Source organism: Cyprinus carpio, unplaced genomic scaffold, assembly GCF_018340385.1.
Source record: "Cyprinus carpio isolate SPL01 unplaced genomic scaffold, ASM1834038v1 S000006603, whole genome shotgun sequence".
NCBI lineage: Eukaryota > Metazoa > Chordata > Actinopteri > Cypriniformes > Cyprinidae > Cyprinus > Cyprinus carpio.
In genome coordinates, this window is record NW_024879248.1 from 360,943 (window position 1) to 379,656 (window position 18,714).

At 37.2% G+C, this 18,714-nt stretch overlaps 1 pseudogene; it reads left to right on the forward strand.

Moving 5' to 3' along the window:
* Window positions 1-7,732: 7,732 nt before the first annotated feature.
* LOC122144150 lies at window positions 7,733-9,495 on the forward strand (annotated as a pseudogene).
* Window positions 9,496-18,714: the final 9,219 nt, after the last annotated feature.

Consider the following 18,714-nt stretch of genomic DNA (forward strand, 5'->3'; position numbering starts at 1 on the left):
AAAGAATAAGTCTCCAACTATGTAACTACCACAATAACCCGCCGGTATATTGAACCAAGTGATATGCCGCATGGAAAACCATATGGTTAATAATAATAGTGTGTGTGTGGCCATCATTTTGTGCTGTGTGGGTGAGCATGACTGTGTTCATCCAGCGGCGAAGAAAACGCCTCAAAGGAATTTCCAGCCCCCATGTATATTAATGGACAAAGTAAACGGTCAGAGAAAGAAAAAAAGGGGGAAGAGGATGATGCGTGGAGGCAGGGGCCTGTCAAAAATGGAGGAGGGGGTTGAATGTGATGCTGTATGGTACAGGAGGGGTCTTATGCTTAATAGTGGGAAACAGGATGGAAATGATATGGTGCTCCAGAAATTGGCTAGGTGCAGGAGATGCATCTAATGGTCAAGTCCAGATGGTGGCTGGCGGTACCAAGGAGAGCTAAGAAAGTGAACTGAGCAGGAGCCTCTGCTTTACATAGATGAGGATGTGAATGATGGAGACAAGGCTGGGAAAAACACTGGAAGAGGAGAGCGAGAAACAGATGGAGTGGAAAAAATAAGAGAAGGAGGATGAACGGAGGAGAAAACATATTGTCCTCATACCACAGCGGATGAAGTCTTCTTTTGGAGAAATGACAGAAGACACTTAGTGTGGGAATGACGTGATTACGTATTTGTGTTTAAAAGGAGACCTAAAAGGACTAAGCCAGATAGGGTTGTGATAGATTATTGGACTGGCGCAAGCTTGTGAGCAAATGTTGCAAGTTTATTGATGTTCTAAAGGGCGTACTCATTTTTCCTCAGTGTTTTTATAGTAAAAGTAAGCTGGTCGTGTGCGTGTAGCCAGAACGTCTGCAGAATTTTGCCAGCGAAAAAAAGTAATTGTGTCAATAGTGTGCTGATTTATGAATCACAGTTCATATAGAAATTAACTTTGAAACCAAGCAGCACTCCATTAGTTTAAAATGGCGAATTCATATGACCAACTGAACCCACTGCAAAAATAGGCTGTATCTGTGGGGGAAAGCTTTAACCCTCATGCAATTCTGCAGACTGCATGGATTGCTATTGAAATGACTGGAATTCACCAATGAAAACTTGTCGATGTGACCGCACTTTAAGTTGAGATATTAATAATGATGAATTAATTAAGCATCATTCATCCATTTCAAATGTTTGCTATGATGTTGCTAAACATCTAAGGTGATACAGTTGTACTTGGCTACAGGAATGAGGTTATTGACAGTGCACATAAATGCATTGATTACAATACTGGTGTTTAAAAAAACAGCTAACCTTTAAGATTTTAAGACTTACATTCTGAGAATGAAACATTTGTTTACTGTAAGCATAGAGAGTTATGGCATAGAATATTGATGATGGCAAAATATGCAATAAAAATGTTCATATTTTTTAAATACAAACACTTTCCGTAGTCTTTTTAAAATCTTTTCTTTGCTGATCTTGCAGGAAAAACTGCTACATTTTCTGGTGAATGTGTTAAGCAGAAATTTCTAGACTCTTAACATTATCAATTATAATCATTACAATTCTGTGTAATCCTGAGCTGCCTGTCTTATCTAGAAGTGGCTAACTGGCACAACATTCAAATCAGCACTATTAAGCTGTGTCTCTTTAATCTCATAATCACATCAAGAGAGACCAAGGACAGTTAAGAAAATAAAATATTGCTCGGGACGTATAGCTAGCAATAGATCCACACCTATCTCACTAAATTAAAGTAAATCAGAAGACAGCACCCATCTTGGAAAGGGAAAGGGTGTGCCTAACAGAAAGTAGATATGTCACTCAGTGATGGCTACAGGAAGGATGTAAAGGTGGGGTATTTTTATTTGAAGATTTATTATTTTATTTTTTTTAAGATATCAGACTCCAACGAGATATTTTTAAGATACTTCCTTGGGGATTTTTGACATTGTAGCACATAGTGTGAGATTCCTAACACAATGACATTGCTAGTTATTGTTTAAAAATCTCATTGCAGCTAAAAACATTCATTTTCCTCTAACGAAATGACACCTTCTTGAAATGATCAAAAATACAGAAAGGCATATTCAACTAAATAAAGTTATATTCCAAATGACCACCAGATGGGAACACTAACAACAAGATTTCCGACAAATATTCTTACCGTAAATTTCACATAATTGTAGGATTAAAACTGACTGACATTTACATGAAACTCAGCATTCAGCAATATATATATATAGTGTGTATATTACTATATATATATATATGTATGTGTGTGTGAGTGTGTGTGTGTGTGTGTACCTACTTAACCATATTCTGGAGACAAATTTGTACCCAAAAGTGAGTAACCTGAAAAAACTCAAAACTACTCCCCTTTGGGAGCCGTCCTCATTTGTAAAACTGGTTTAAGTTTTAGGTGTAGGTACAAAAACCATTACACCTATGGAATGTCCCCATTTAGATAGCTAAGTATAAGTGTGTGTGTAACAGAATTATATGAATAATTCCCCTTCTCCCCCTATGTCACATGAATAAATTTCAACTACAAATGTTAATAACAAAAAAAGTGTTTCTGTTTGTTCTACAAAGGGTTAGTATTGTGTTTAGAGATTAAGATCTACAGTCTAAACAGAAAGATACACACAGAGAACTGCAAAGCCTCAAATGTGCGTCTGCTGGCCACATCCATCAGGATTGTTTGGACAAAACCAAGAGAAACGGGGAGGGAGAAAGATTCAGGAGAGGAGGGTCTTGGAAAAGAATGGATTCTCTGGAGACCAGCGGGAGGAGGAGAGAGGGAAAGAGTGAGAGGGGAGGGCTGATAACTACATCTGGAAGTTATTTGGAACAAGAGAGGGAGGAAAATAGCTGATAGAAAAGATAGAATGCCAGGGAGAAACAGAAATATGTAATTAGGCTTCAGGGAACACACTAACAAGCAAACAAATACTTTGACGTTGTTTGTTACATTAAAAAGAAAATATATTTTGGAACCTTAAGAGAAATCCGGGAGAGAAATGAAAGGAGTCTGAAGGAATTATACAACAAAGAAAGAATAGCTTACGAAGAATTCTGTAACCCACAAAACTGCATGACCAATATTTCAATCCTTTATGGTTTTTTGTACCTTATGAAGAGTCATTAACAACCAGAAGAACTGGAGGAATCACATCTGCAATGTGGATCATTTTGATCTATTAATAAAATAACGCAAAGATCTCATGAACTAAATGAGTACGAAACAAAGACAATGCAAGGAAACTTTGGATTCAGGACAAAGTGAAAATAGAAACTCTTCAATTGCCTGTCAATCCCACTTTTCTGTCTCCATCTACATCAATTAAAGTGACTATCTTTTTGCTTCACATTTAATATAAATTTTGCAATTTTAAAAATGAAGTTTGTGTACCGTTAACGAACCTCTTGATCAATTTTGAAATGTACCTTAGAAAACAATGACAAATTTTATTCAATATCATGTTTATGGAAACCATATTTACTTAGGGATATATTTGTGTTTGTTATTTTAGATCAAGAAAAAATATATTTTATGGACTTGTAGGACTGTTAAAAAAATAGGCTGAAAAAAGAAAGAAAAAGGTATGGCCTATTTATACTTCGAGCTAATTCCCTCTTTTTTTTAAAAGCATTTTCTATTAGAAAAAAAAAAAAAATAATAATAAAAAAAACTAAATGTAGGATTAGGCTTCTGTGTTCTCAAATTTAAATAACACATTATAATTCAGAAATTCATATGGTGCCAATTGCCAGAACCATTACTGACATACCACTGGAATCAGGTCAGCAAATCCATGTGCTGCCTAACTTTGAGGAGGCTAGCTTTGAGGAGGCTTATATGTTTATTTTGTGGAACATATTATTAAAATCCACAACATTTGTTGAGTTTAATGTATAAGTAGAGGCCCTACATGAGTGCATGTTTCAGACATGGATCGAAGTAGCTTTAATTATGTAATAGCTTTATAAGTTAATGCTATCAGCAGTACTAACCACAAAGGGTGGTTTCTTCCTGTCTGGAAACAGCACTTCCTCTCCATGCTACAGTTCAGGAGAGTGTGAAAGTTTACACGCTGAAAGCACACACAATGGCGCTTTATCGTCATTTGGTGACTCTATTCCTGTCTTTCTTCTTTTCATGCAGGAGATAATGCTGTGTCACGAGGGTTGCCTCTGCTGTGAAAATACCTCAATGTTTATTTTCAACCTCATCTTCTGGGTTAGTTCTGCTTTTTCTCTTCTATCAAACATCAGTTTGGCTGATTGTGAAGCTTATTCAGTAGAACATCACCATTGATCAAACCCGTAAGAGTTTCTTGAACTTAAACCAGTTCTTAATGATATGAGGCTATTCAAATGCACAAGGCTGTGTTATTGCTTTTAAACAAAAGGGGCTCTATTACAGAAATATCCTAACTTAGATATTCTGTTTGGTATCCATGGTAATTTCACTTTGGAAACAAAAACAGTTCCAGTCTTAAATCAAGAATCAAGATAGGAAGTATCTGTAATACCGCCACAGTTCAGTAAACAATAAGTTAGTTCACCAAAAATGAAAGCTCTGTCATTAATTACTCACCCTCATGTCGTACCAAACCCGCAAGACCTTCTTTCATCTTTGGAACATAATTAAAATATTACTGATGAAATCTGAGAGCTTTCTAACCCTCCATAGACAGCAAGAGTCCTACCACGATCAAGGCACAGAAACATAGTAAGGACATTGTTAAAATGCGTCAATGCTCTTGGCTTATCAGTGCGTTCTTAATAATTTATGAAGCTACACAAAAATATTTTTTGTCTTAAAAAAAAGACTTTAGTCAACAATTTCTTCTCGCCGGTCAGTCGCTGCCATTCACAATATGTTTGTGGGGTTGCTGGCGTATAGAATAGCATGCGCTGCATATGTAGAACATGCATGTGCAATGTAGAACATGCATGTGCACCTTGTTTACAAAATGACAAAATTATCATTTTTGGGTAGACTATCCCCTTTAATATCAACTGTTAGCATCTCTGAATAACAGGACAGCAGTGAAAACTTTTCCTAGATAGGTGCTATAGATTGAGTGTGGGATCATTCCTCGGCGGTGAATCGGTTCATTGACTCACTTAAAAAAAAAAAAAGAAAAAAAAAAACGTCACTTGTAGCCACCTACTGGTGCAGCGTTTGCAGAAAACAACCGAGGAACGCTGCTTAATAAAAACTGAACTAAAAAGGGCCGATGTTTAACAATGTCCATACTATGTTTCTGTGCCTTGATAGGTAGTAGGACCCTTGCACATCTATGGAGGGGTTAAGGAAGCTCTCAAGATTTCATCAGTAATATCTTGAGTATGGAACTGATTTTCCCCCCTGATTTACATTGGCGAAAGTCACTTAGCCAGTCTGCAGATTTTTCGGATATTAGAGTTGACAGTTTTCATAGAAATCGCGTGTCTAAGCCCAAAGGGGCTCCACACTTAAAATGAAAATCATTATCATTAGTCGCGTACCCCCCATGTCGTTCCAAACCCGTAAAAAGCTTAGTTAAGTGTTCAGAACACAATTTAAGATATTTTGGATGAAAAGCTAGGAAGCTTGAAGTTGTCCCATAGACTGCCAAGTAAATAAGCGGTGACAAAGGTCCAGGAAAGTATGAAAGCATCATCAGAATACTCCATCTGCCATCAGTGATTCCAACCGTAACGTTATGAGCGACGAGTAATACTTTTTGTACGCGAAGAAAACAAAAAATAACAACTTTATTCAACAATTCCTCTCCTCGCTTGAGTAGTGTCGCGGCTCAACCATGGCGCCACAAGGATCGTTTTTTTACATGTATTTAAGCTTTGGTTTTGAAGAAAACAGTGCAACAGTGCGGCAGGCTGACGCTGAAGAGTATTGGCCCGCTACGTGCATCTCAGATTTGACAAAATGGTGCTACTGGCTGATGTGGGGAGAGACAGAGAGGAGAGGGGTGTTGAATAAAGTGGATTCAACTGTGTTTCTTCACTCTTCTCCTAAAAGTATTCTCTAACACCAATATTATTCTGTTTTTATCAAAATATCTTAAACTGTGTTCCAAAAAACGAACAAAACTTTTCTGAGGTTTGGAGCGACATGTGTAATGACAAAATTTTCATTTTGGGGTGGAGTATCCTTTAAGACTAGAGTTTCAGAACTCATATCGTTCCAGTCATTGGTCTCCTGGCAAAGAGGCACATGTTTCTGTAAGTTTATTGTGTTTATGGCGGCTTGAAAGTCTGGCGGGTGTGATGCTCACTCCTTTGGTGTATAATGCTGAGGGTCAATTTTTCCTCTAAGTACACGCAAGTATATATAGTATTTTAAAATCTGTTCAGAATTTTTAAGTCATGTAATATTCAACCTTAACTGTTTAACATGTATAAAATATGTACAAGGCCATGCAACTAAAGTAGCCTATTAGTTAATTAAAGTTCATGAAGGCCATGCAGGCCTACCCACAATTGTCCCTCAGAACAAATCAAACTGTTTTTTACACCGATGGGAAGTGACTTCTCTGGAACATGATGAGGATGGCATTGCTATCTTTCTTTACGTGTGCTTGTTTTGTGCAGTTGGGGAGGATGTGGTTTATTTAGGTATTTGGGGTGTGGCTCGCCTTCACACAGTCAGAGTTTTCATCTCTACCACTGTCCTTCCCTTCACTCTCTCTGCGGCCAACCTGCTGCTTGTTGCTGGGAGGCGTCACCATGGTAACAAGGGTTCCTCGGATGCCTTGGTGCTCTGAAGAAGAAAACGAAGTGTCTATTGATGACAGTAAGATACCTGGATCCTTACTGACATCAGTAAAAAACAGAAGTGTGCAAAAACTGCCCAGAGATTCGACGTTCATTCAAGTATATCATCTTCAAGGATCAGGTGACAACCGAAGCCTGGAGTTAAGAAACAAAAATCAGCTTTTCCATCACAGGAATAAATTACATTTAAAAATATGTGGAAATAGAAAATAGTATTTTCAATTGTTATTATTTTTTATTGTTTTTGTTTTTACTGTATTTTTGATCAGTTCCTTCCTAAGCATAAAAGACTTCTTTCAAAAAGCCGCTTAAAATCTTACCGACCTACAAACCTGTAGTATGTTTATGTGATATACAATGTAGTGTAGTTAAATCATTTAAATTTCATGTCAAACTGTTTATTTATTTTGAATATAAAGATGTTCATTCAGTTGTATCATCTTTTATCTCTGGTGTTTTCTCCTTAGAGGACATATAAAATAAAACAAATGAGAGGCAGTTATCGAGTACAAGAACTGTGAAACTGGTGTCTATAGCACAGTTCAGATGCTTTTGGACTATTTGATCTCATCCTTTTGTCGAAGAATATCATTGATCTTGACAAATCTGAGCCCAAAACTAACCACGTAATTGAGGATCTTTTCTGAACAGACATATGTGAGCAAAGTAGGGCTTTTTTTTTTTTTTTTTTAGGAGAAAAATCTTGAGAAACAAGCAGCAAAGTTTCTAAATGCTCTTGTGTTTAATATCACATTGCTGCCTAAAGAGAAGCAACTGAGATATTAAAAAGATTTCATTAATTGATTTTCTTTTTGCTAAATGGAGCATACTGTCCAGAGGGCCTTCACCATGTCTGTTTATCTCTTAAATATATACTGTTGTCATTAGGTATGGTCTAATAGTTAGCTTTCTGGTTCTTTCAGTTTTTTGCGCGATCCCTCCTGTTTCCTGAATCCTGATAAAAGTGGCACTGATTTTGGTTTTAGGTGTGTATCATGAAAGAGGTGAGGGACTAACGTCCTGAGCCTTGCAAATATTTCAGCCTTTCCTTTCAGCCTTCAACTTCCTGTTTATCCGGCACCTCTCTCTGTTTTACCCATTTAGTTGGACAAAGAGAAAGCCAAGGATGACCTAAGAGAGGGAATGAAAGACTATCACTTTAAAATGAGGGGGCTAAGAGATTCCTGGGACAACATGCTGCAGAGAATTGTATGAGAGTTAATTTATAACAGTCACAAATATGAAGGCTAGGGAATTGTTAAAGCGTGAATCATGGATTCAATTTCCCTTCAGTTCAAGTGCTGTGGTGTGAGCAGCCACACCGACTGGCTCAACAAAGCGTCCAGTGGCAAAACTCCCTGAATCCTGCTGCAGAGATAAAACTGAACACTGCCATCACTGGGAAGAGGTCAAGATCATTTCTGAAGTCCACAGGGTCAGCTAAGTACCACACATTCCTAAATCTCACCAACTGTGAGTAATCGCAACCATATGCTTAACATAAAAAATGAAAAGCAAAAAGAACAAACCCTACATACATCTGGTAGTATGCTTTGTTATACTGGCTCCTTGAAATGCCCAGTTAGTTCCAAATCAGCATACCAGAATGATTTTTTGAAGGATCATGTTACACTGAAGCCTGAAATGCTTGACTGCTGATAATTCAAGAATAATTAATAATAAAGCAAAGATAATGTACTTCCATTCAATATTTATTTCAAAATAAACTGTTTGTTTTAGTGTGATAAGGGCCTGATTGTCATGTCAGAATTGAATTTGTCATAATGACCAACTGACTGAACCTGATTACTCTTTATTTTGTGTCTTAGCCGTGCTATGAGAAGGCCAAAGACTGGCTTCTGCTCTTTATCACCTCAGTGCTTGGGTTTGGAGTTTGCATTAGATGGTTCAGGTACTTTAAAATTCATGTTTCTCTCCTTATAGTCTGTTTATTATACAGTGCTGCATGCACTCAGATATAATCACGTGACTTTCTCCTCAGATTCTTGCTTTGGTGTTCTCCATGCTGATGTACCAAATCCCTGCGTGCAGAAAAAAATACATGGACTGACCCTACCTTACTTCCCATTGTGTGCCAGGGGTCTTTAAAAACATTATTCTGAATATGTAATAAATGTTTAAATGGACTTGCCCTATTAGAGATACTGGGATTGTGATATGCATGTGCACATAAATTATACAGTTGCACAGCTCAGATGAATTTCAGATAAATGAACTTACCAGGTAAATGCCTATATAATTAATTTGTGCTTAAGATGATTAAATGAATATAAGTGAATGTACTGTATACAGTAGGTGGAAAAAGTAAAAAATCCTAGTATTATTGCACTCTTTTATTTAAAATACCCCTTATAACTGCTTGCACATGCCAGACTTTGTGATCAAAGTGAATTTCTTTTTAAATGGAAATCAATGATGATTTTGATTGCCACTAAACCAATTTTCTGGTACTATATTAACAATCTGTTAAGGTCATTACAACTTAAATAAGGATGCAATACAACAGTAGATGATTAGAATATCATATTATTTTGAGTACTAAAACTGCATCAATCAAAGAATTTCAAAACATTCAAATTACAGAGCAAATAAAAATAAATACATCAGCACAAAACCCATATAATCAAATAGGTAATCAATTGTCCAGCTGAAAAGCTGGATTCTTGTTATTCCCTTCCTCACAGAGGTCATGCTACATGATCCAGAGTTCATAATGAACATAATGAGGTCAATCAAACTCCAGCACCTCATCCAATTGTGCAATGTTCCCCTGTGAATGAAAACACAGTTTACTAAACAACTCTGCCCCCTTCTGGAGGAAATAACAAAAATACAAAAACACAGAATATCATAGTGAGACTGAGGAAAATGCTAAAAGTACTGCTCACCCCATCCTCGTGTGACTCCTCCTGCGGTGCAAGCTCTCCATGTAGCGTTCAGCATACCCGTCAGGCGCTGAACCCCAGTGGCCCGTGACCACTTTCGTCGAGACTTACATCCATGGTGATGGCGAGGCGCGCAGGGCTGACCGGGCGGGCCGGGGAGCTCCTCACTCTGACTGGCATACGTGTCAAGGAGTTTGGCAAAGGATGGGTAGGAGAGGCGTGTGAGGGTGGACCGCAGGAAGGGGTTGGCATTTATCTACAACATTAACAATGATCAACAATGACTAACAATACAACACAAAGTAATTAACTAAAAATAACCATGAACAGTCAAAACTTATGTAGAAAAACTTTTATGATAAATAAAGAGTACTCTATATCCCAGTAAGACTTAAGGGATCACTAGTACCTTTCGTTTATAAGCGTCCCCTCTGAAGTTAATATCTGAACTAGTTGTTGAACCACAGCTTACTCTTTTGTCATTGTCTCACGATGAAAAGAATAAGTGTAGCTATAATATGCAAAACAATACAGAATCAAAAGCATCAGCTGGACCATCAACCCATTATAACAATAAGCTATTGTTAAAGGTTGAACATGAAATTTCCTGTACCTAAGGCCGACAGGTTCAACTGCTCTTGCTGATACTGACAATGCATCTACTGCACACATTAAGATCAAATTTAAACATAAACAAGTCTCATTTATAGGTTTACACTTGTACCTTTGAGTGTACTTCTGCACAGCCTCTTGGTTTAACCTGGGTATTTCTTTTTCACACTGTGGTTTGTGTGGCGATCTCTAACTAGAGTTTCTGCCACACCGTCATAAAACTGAGGTGGATGAGCTGAGATAAAAACAGATCACATCACGTCACATACATACACTATCATTCTAAAGTTTGGGGTCGGTAGGATTCTCTCTCCAGATTTTGTCTAGCAAGAATGCAAATAAACTGATAGAAAGTGCCTTTTTTAAATGTTACAAAATATTTCGATTTCTACCTGAATGCTGTTGTTTTGAAATTTCTGTTTAGCAAAGTATCATGGAAAAAAAATTCATTTATTATATTAAGAAATGTGTCTTTGAGCAGCAAATCAAGCATATTAAAATAGGTTCTGGAAGGATCACGTATTTACTGAAGACTGCTGAAATCTTTGCTTTGGTAAATCCGCAGGAATGAATTACTTTTTAAAATAGATTTAAAATAGAAAACAGTTACTTTATACTCTAATAACATTTCATTTACACATTGCTGTTTTTACTTGTATTTTTAACTTGAATCAGTCAAATGCAGCCTTAATGAGTACATAAGAGACTTCCCTTTCTTTCTCAAAAACAGACCCTTTGAAATAGTCATAAGCTGCTGATAAATCTAAAACATTCCATAACTATATCTCAGCTGTATCCATAAAACAAGTTAAAGAAATTTGTTTACATCTGAAGACTTACATGGTGAAACAGAACTGTCCTCATGTTGTAGAGCCTCTGTTGCACCGTTGGAGAGACAGGGAGGCTGGAGTGCTTATGACGAGGCTCTTCTTTTTTGAATGACACTTTTTGAGTATATCAGATATTTTTCAGTTTTTTCTTCTTTTTTCTTATTTTTGTCCCCTGATTTCTTGTGGCCTTCCTCCTTCAGATGCAGAGGGATGGTGTGAATATCTCTCCCTTAAAAAGAAAAATGTCTCATTAACAAGTAGTTCTGGAAGAGCAAATATTCATGCACATACTGTTAAGAAAGAAGTTGGGTGGGATTACAAATGCATTTTTGGCATCTTGTACAGTCAGTAAATTTTGTAAAAACCGAACTCCATCAAAGTTTTTATCCAGCTTTGAGTTCATGCACCAGATGAAACAAGAGCCAGTTTTGGCCTCCTACAGATATAGTCAACAGTGTTTGCTTGTTTTTCACTGCACATGTTAGGCAATGCATATTTATTTTGGTGCCTATATTAAGAGGTAGCTACACACTACCAGCAGGACACAAAGTCAAAGTGTAAAAGCTGAAAGTGTAGGAGCCTTACCATCTCATTTTAAAAAATGCACTTTTTAAGGTTTTGATTATCAACCCCATTTGCAGTAATGCAAAAGCTTCAGTTTTCGCTTTAAAATGAAACCATTTTAAATATTATATGACAAAAATTAACCACACTGCGATTTACATTATAAAAAGTCCTTGTGATTTTACCTCTGTTTTTCTGGGGAAACTGTGAGTTCCATTTGTTGATGGCTTGTCAGACTGGCCCGGCTGACTCTGCTTCTCAGGGTGTTGTTTGAGTCTGTGAGGTCAGAACTGCCGTCTTTCTTAGCACGGCGGATCAAAGATGAGCCGGGATCTCAGTCTTCTTTTATTAAATCTTTAATGCCATGTTTCTTTTCCTCTCATGACACTGATCTCCTCATCAAGGAGTCCACCCATTTGCATCTTTTCTTTATTTTGTCTTTTGTTGAGGCTCTAAAGAGAAAGATGGAGTCATATCTCATTTCCATGTTTACAAAAAGCCATTCAGCTTTTCTGAAGGAGGTAAGATTTTCTTTTAAAGGATAGTTCACCCAGTAAATTAAAATTCTGGTCCAACATTTACACATCCCTCATGTTGATTTCCAAACCTGCCTCAGTTTGTGGCTGTAGTCCCTACTGACCTCCCAAAGAAGTAAATGAGGACCAGCTATCTTTTTTGTTAAAAGTCATTCTTCAAAATATCTTCTGTAGCCGTGTTCAGAAACCTGCAAAAAGTTTTAGAACAACTTGAGGGAGAATAATTTTATGACCAGAATTTTTCATTTTCGGGGCAAACTACCCCAATTTGCATCATTTATATATTTAAGGATAATAGAATGGCTTTGGTCCAAGATTAGATGACTTGACCACTAAGAAGTTCCCAGGACTACTGAATAAAGTAGTAGAGTTAGTAGTAAGGATCCTTGAGAAACTGTCACAGTAGTGAGGTAAGCAACAATATATATTATATATTATTGTAACAATATATATTATATTATATTATATATTCAACTAAGTATTAATGACTGACAGATGAAAAAATAATTCATCTAGCACTATTCCAGCTTCCACTATTCTTTTTGAAAATAGGTTAAAATCAAATAAAATATATAGTGAATGATTTAAAAAGGAATTCAAAGCCAAAAAGGAATGAAAAGAGTCCAAAAAAATACACTTCAGAACCCGGTCAGATAGATTATCATAATCTCTGGTGCTTTATACTTATAATATGTAGGCCTGTATAATTGTCTTGTTTATGTCTGTGATGTTCAGTCATTCTTACAAAATGAGTTGTTTTATTTTGCATCATTACAGTGTTTAATTCTGTATCAGTTTGAATGACTGTGTCACCTGTAGTTGTTTGGAGTCCATGTATTCTCCTCCTATCCCCTTCCAAGAGCTCACCAGGAGGAATCGAGAAAGAGAGTGGCGCATGAAAAAGACTTCCAGCACCAACGGCGCCTCCGCTTTGATCTCCAGGAGGGAGATGGAGGGGGTGAGAGAAGCAGAGCCTGACCTAAATCTGCCATGTCGCTAAGAGAGAGAGAGAGGGCTAAAACTCTTTTAAAAATGTGAGGACACTTTTCATATTATGCAACAATACAAAACACCACTCAAGAATGCCAATGTTCTTTCTACAAGTAAAGAAAACTTAAGCGGAGCCTCAACTCTCTATCCAGACAAGCGAGTCGCTGGCGTTCAATGCACACTTTGTATGTGCCAATGTTCAGTGAAAAAGTGTGCATTCAGAAGTGCCCCTAATATGGATTTTTGAAAATGACCTATCATGCAGTGTTTGCTTACAGCTCTAGGTGAATGAAAACATCCTGCAAAGTATTAAATCTAAAAGTGCACTGTGTGTATAATATTGGCCAATGTCTCACAAAGAAAGGAGTCACCTCTGAATCATTAAAGCGAGAGTCCATTTTTAAAATGAATCTCAAAGCTGTTTTCATGTTGGCCCGTTGAAGTCACAGATGGAAATCTAAATTCATTCTTTAGAGTTTCATAGTCAAAATCATTTGTAAAAATACTAATAAAATAATAATAATGATTCTTAATAATAATTTAAAGGCATAAATTATTTTTGAATGTTATTAAAGACAGTAAGTTCAGAATCAGAATCCAGTCAGAATCAAGAATCAGAAAGAGCTTTATTGCCAAAATATTCTTGCACATACAAAGAGATTTATTTTTATTGACAAAGGTTCCAGTACACAGAGACAACTAACTACACCTAGACCAAAAAAAAAAGACAAATAAAGACAAATAATTTGAAAAGCCTACATAAGGTGTATGTACAGTTATTGCTATATATGATAATGGAATAGAATAGTGAGATGCAGGGATGTACTAGGATGGAGGGGTAAAAAATAAATATAAGGATATTGCATATTTTTATTGCATGAGTGGGGAACATTTAACTGTTCATGAGGTGATGATTTGCCTGGGGGAAGAAATTGTTCTTGTGCCTGACTGTCCTGGTATTTGCGGCTCTGAAGCTATAGCCAGATGGCAAAAAGTTCAAAGATGGGGGTAGCTTGGATGTGAGGGATCAGAGTGATTTTCTGAGCCTTTTTCCTCACTCTGGATGTATACAGATCTTGAAGGGTGGGCAGGGGAGCACCAATAATCTTTTCAGCAGTCGAACCGTTCTCTTATTAGTCTTCTGATGTCTGATTTTTGTAGCTGAACCAAACCAGACAGTTATTGAGTACACGGAAGAACAGACTCAGGGATGAGGATGGCTGTTTCAGCAGCTTTCCAGTGGCAGGTTAAACTTCCTCAGCTGGCGAAGGAAGTACAACCTTTGTTGGGCCTTTTTAACAATGGAGTCAATGTGATTGTCCCACTTCTGAATGGAACCTGAATGACTCCAGCAGCCCTGAGGTGCTGTTCATGATGGTGAGTGGGGGGGGAGAACAGGGGGGTTCCTCACTGGGAGTCCACAATCATCTCCGCACTGTTTTGAGAGTGTTCAAGCTCCAGGTTGGTGGAGACTTCACCAGATAGCCAAGCTTAAAGTTGATTCAATATACAGATCTTGTAAAAAAAAAAAAAAAAAATAAATAAATTTCAACATTGAAACAACTGTCATTATTCCAGACCATATTTCAATGTTGAAGGGTTGGGTCATGTGCTGACTGGAGTTTGCGCACCTGGGAATTGCGGCTTTTGGAGGCGATAAAAATAGCGATACCCGGTGACACTGTACACACAAAACAACACTGTGCTTTATCAGGCATTACAGGCTCATGATGAATTTAAAATGAGACCAGTCGACCAATCCTGCAGTTTAGTGTCCGCGCCATAGGAGGGGGTTTGGAAAAATGAGAGTCGATTGCACAAATAAGGGTAAAAATAATTGCATATTATAAGACAATAAATGTGTTTTTTACGACCTTGTAAGCATGTCAGCCTGTTTTTGGGCCTCCCAAAACCAAAATATGAACCTTTCATAACCCATAATAGGGGCAGTGGGGCACTTTTTAAAATAAGAACCAATAATCCATCCAATCGAAGAAGAAGTGAGTTACTTCAGCAAGTAATAGTGGGTACATGAAAGGAAGTAGAAGTACATCTACAGACTACAGAGGCTACTTATGAGCTATTTCTCCATGCAAACATACAAAGACACAGCGTAAGGCGCTGGAAGTTCCAGTCTGTTTACCTCAGTTATTTATCGGCATCATATAGCCTTTCACAAACATTTCAAACATGACAACAACATATACTGCCCTCTAAGTAGGGTTTTCGATAACTTTTTGGTGGGAGGCGCATTAGCGTTAAAATGATCACTAGAAGATAAATAATAACAAGTTTTTTTCTGTTTGGTTGCATAACGGCATACCCATTTAGCTTAGATAAGATGCCTGATTACTGAATTAAACTTAGAATTTATCAATATTTTATTTAATATGTTCTCTAAATGTAAATGTCTATGGAGCAAAAATGAACTATATTAGCAACACTTCAACGATTCTTAAATCAAGATACACTGGGAAAGAGAAAAATGACAGAGAGAATCTGACCAAAATGAAGTGAGTTTATGATTTAAAAAAAGTACAAATATCTGGCAATGGGCTCAGAAAATTTACTTAATTGAAAGGAAAAGATTTTCATAGCCCACTGACAGATCTCTATTCTCAATTTTTTGTTTCATTTCTAAGAAAACAAGACTTTGTGTCTTCCTGGTAATATATATTAGCAGTACATATCAGTGCATTTATGTGGGTGTGTGTGTGTGTGTGTGTGTGTGTGTGTGTTATATAAGCCTAATATCAGAGAACTGTCATCAGAAGAGCACTTCTTAGGCAGTTCTTGTAGGAGGCTATGTATATCTATTTCAATTATTCTTCTCATTCACTGTAAGAGCATTTTTGCTCATAACTCACTCCCTCTTTACAGGTTATTCACTGATTCCTCCAGAGCCTGCTAAAATTCCACTAATCAATGGTATGCAATTGTTTTTCTCTTTAGCAGAACAAGGCAGTTTCACAACTCAGAGAACACTTGACATGTTTTCATGTGTTTGTTCCTTGACACACGGTTCACCTTTCCCTCATGTGACCCCACTAGACCCTGCCAGTTTTTATAGCGCACACATAAATGAGAAAATTAGTTTTTTTAAATTTAATATATTAAGCTACTCACGCTACTTTTTGGACGTTAATGTGGTGGAATAATGAGGGAAATACTATATTATGTGATTACTTGAATTATTAAATATACCCATAATTGTACTAAAAAATGCAAAATAATAGGCCCGGTCTAAAGACTATAAGTATCGTTTACATAATACCACAAAAGGCTAAAAATATTTAAACAAACAAAATTCTAACCAGTTTCCAGCTTAGACAGCTACAGTGTGGTTCACAGCAGAAGCGAGAAAACATCGTCATCCAGCTTCTGCTGTAGTGGCATGTTATCACTCACAATACATTCATCGCGTACTCTAGATTAGAAGAGGAATTTAGCTCATTGCAAAACTGTTAGACTGGCAAACTCCTGACCAGGCTGGAATAGCGTTTTACGTGTTCATGACAAGTAAAAAACAAACGTCCTTTCATTTCACTTGTCAAGAGTGAAACAAGCACAGAAAGAGATCAAACAGTCTCTCTCAGTGTCATCAGGTGACTGTGGCTCCCCCTGCTTTTGTTTTTTCACACACTTACTGACGTGTAGAGACGCCAACCCTTGTTGTATGTTTTTCAGTTTTGCAGTGGCCTTCTACGTGGAAAAACTTAAACCCCTAGTAACTAACTCTCTTTGTAGATGTCTGGTCTGTCTGTATATTGAGTACTATAAGCTACTAGGTTGGTTAGTAGTCTATTGTAAAGTCACTAACAGACAAAATAGACATCTACAAAGTTCAATATAGATGTGTGGTTAGAGATGTGGGCTGCTGTTTGTGTGTCAGAGAAAATATCAAGCTGGTAGCACTGGAACACTTGCATAAATGAATGACTGATTGGAAACTAATTGCTATAAGATACAAAAAAGGAAAAACATGTTTATAAGATTATTTACATTAATTCTGCCTCACCTCTTGACATACATGAACAATTCGTGATACTCTTTTATGCACACTCTGTACAATGCCACCATTTACACCTGAATTCAAGTAAATATTCACAGTCATAAATATGACTGTCAGGAATAACAACAGACTGTCTTGGATGAAATCAAACATCACCAGAAAATACCTGTCTTACAAAGTTCATACCTGGTAAATAATGTCACCTCGACGTCCGAAGGAGTCAGCTGAGTCGCGACAGGTTAAAAACTGAACGCAACCAAAACGCAACGACAAAGACAAGATTATTAAAACAAGATTAGCATACTTAAATCAAAACAGATACAGTACGCGCGAAATGTGTCAAACTTCAGACGAGTTAAAGAGTCGCTTATGTCTGATGCTATTGGAGAGTTCAGATATAGGTCAGATCTCACGGCGAATCAAATCAGATCTGAAGCTGTGATTCATATCGGTGTTATAGATACTCCCTGTCGATACCGACAGCGCTTCGCCTTCCCTCCTGCAGGTTTCGCTACTACCGCGTCAATTAGTCCGTCCCCTACGGAATGACCGAGATTTAGCTGCGCGCACTGCGCATGTCACTGAGGCGAAGCAGAGGGACGAAGCCATTTTCCCAGTGGACAGAGTTCAATATTACAGTATGTTCAATTGGTACAGTAACAAACTTTCATAAAATAAATCACGTGTTCCATTGGCTATAATTTTCATCAGCGCGACAATTTTAAGTAGCCTGTAGCTACTCTTAAAAAAAAAGGTGCTTCACGATGACATAGAAGAACCTTTTTGTCTTAATGGTTCCCATAAAGAACCTTTCTGTTTCACGAAAGGTTCTTTGTGGCGAAAATGTTCTTCAGATTATAAAAAGGCAAGAAAGATATAGGTTCTTTAAAGAACCTTTGACAAAAATGGTTCTTCTATGGCATCGCTGTGAAGAACAAGCACCTTTATTTTTAAGTGTAGAGCTATTTTACTCCTAATTTTAATGCTACTTTGCTATTTTGTAACGTATACATATGCCTATTTGCAATGTTAACTTTTGTTAATAGGGTTTATTTACTGTTCACTTCATGTCTGTCTTGTGTACTGCATGGTGTTAAAGACAAATTTCTGTTTTGATGAATTAGATGCACTCTATGAATTAAAAATAAATGAAAAAAAAAAACAAAGATTAAAATAAAGCACTCAGTTATGTGTTTCACCAAATAGGGTTTATTTTCAGACAAAAAAACAACAGAATTGTCAGCCACTGAGAAAAGAGAGTTATTTAGTGACTGGTACTTTTCTGTCTGTATTGATGACAGGAAAGTTGGGAGCATTTGTCCTCCCTCAGCGCCCCCCAAACCCGATCCCAGCGTCATCTGTAATTCAGACACTGGTACAAGGATTGGGAGACACAGAGATGGGACGGTCAGACAGAGAAACAGAGACATGCTAACATGTTATGAAATCAGTTGTTGAGAAAGTTTGGATGAGCATTGAAAAAAAAAAAA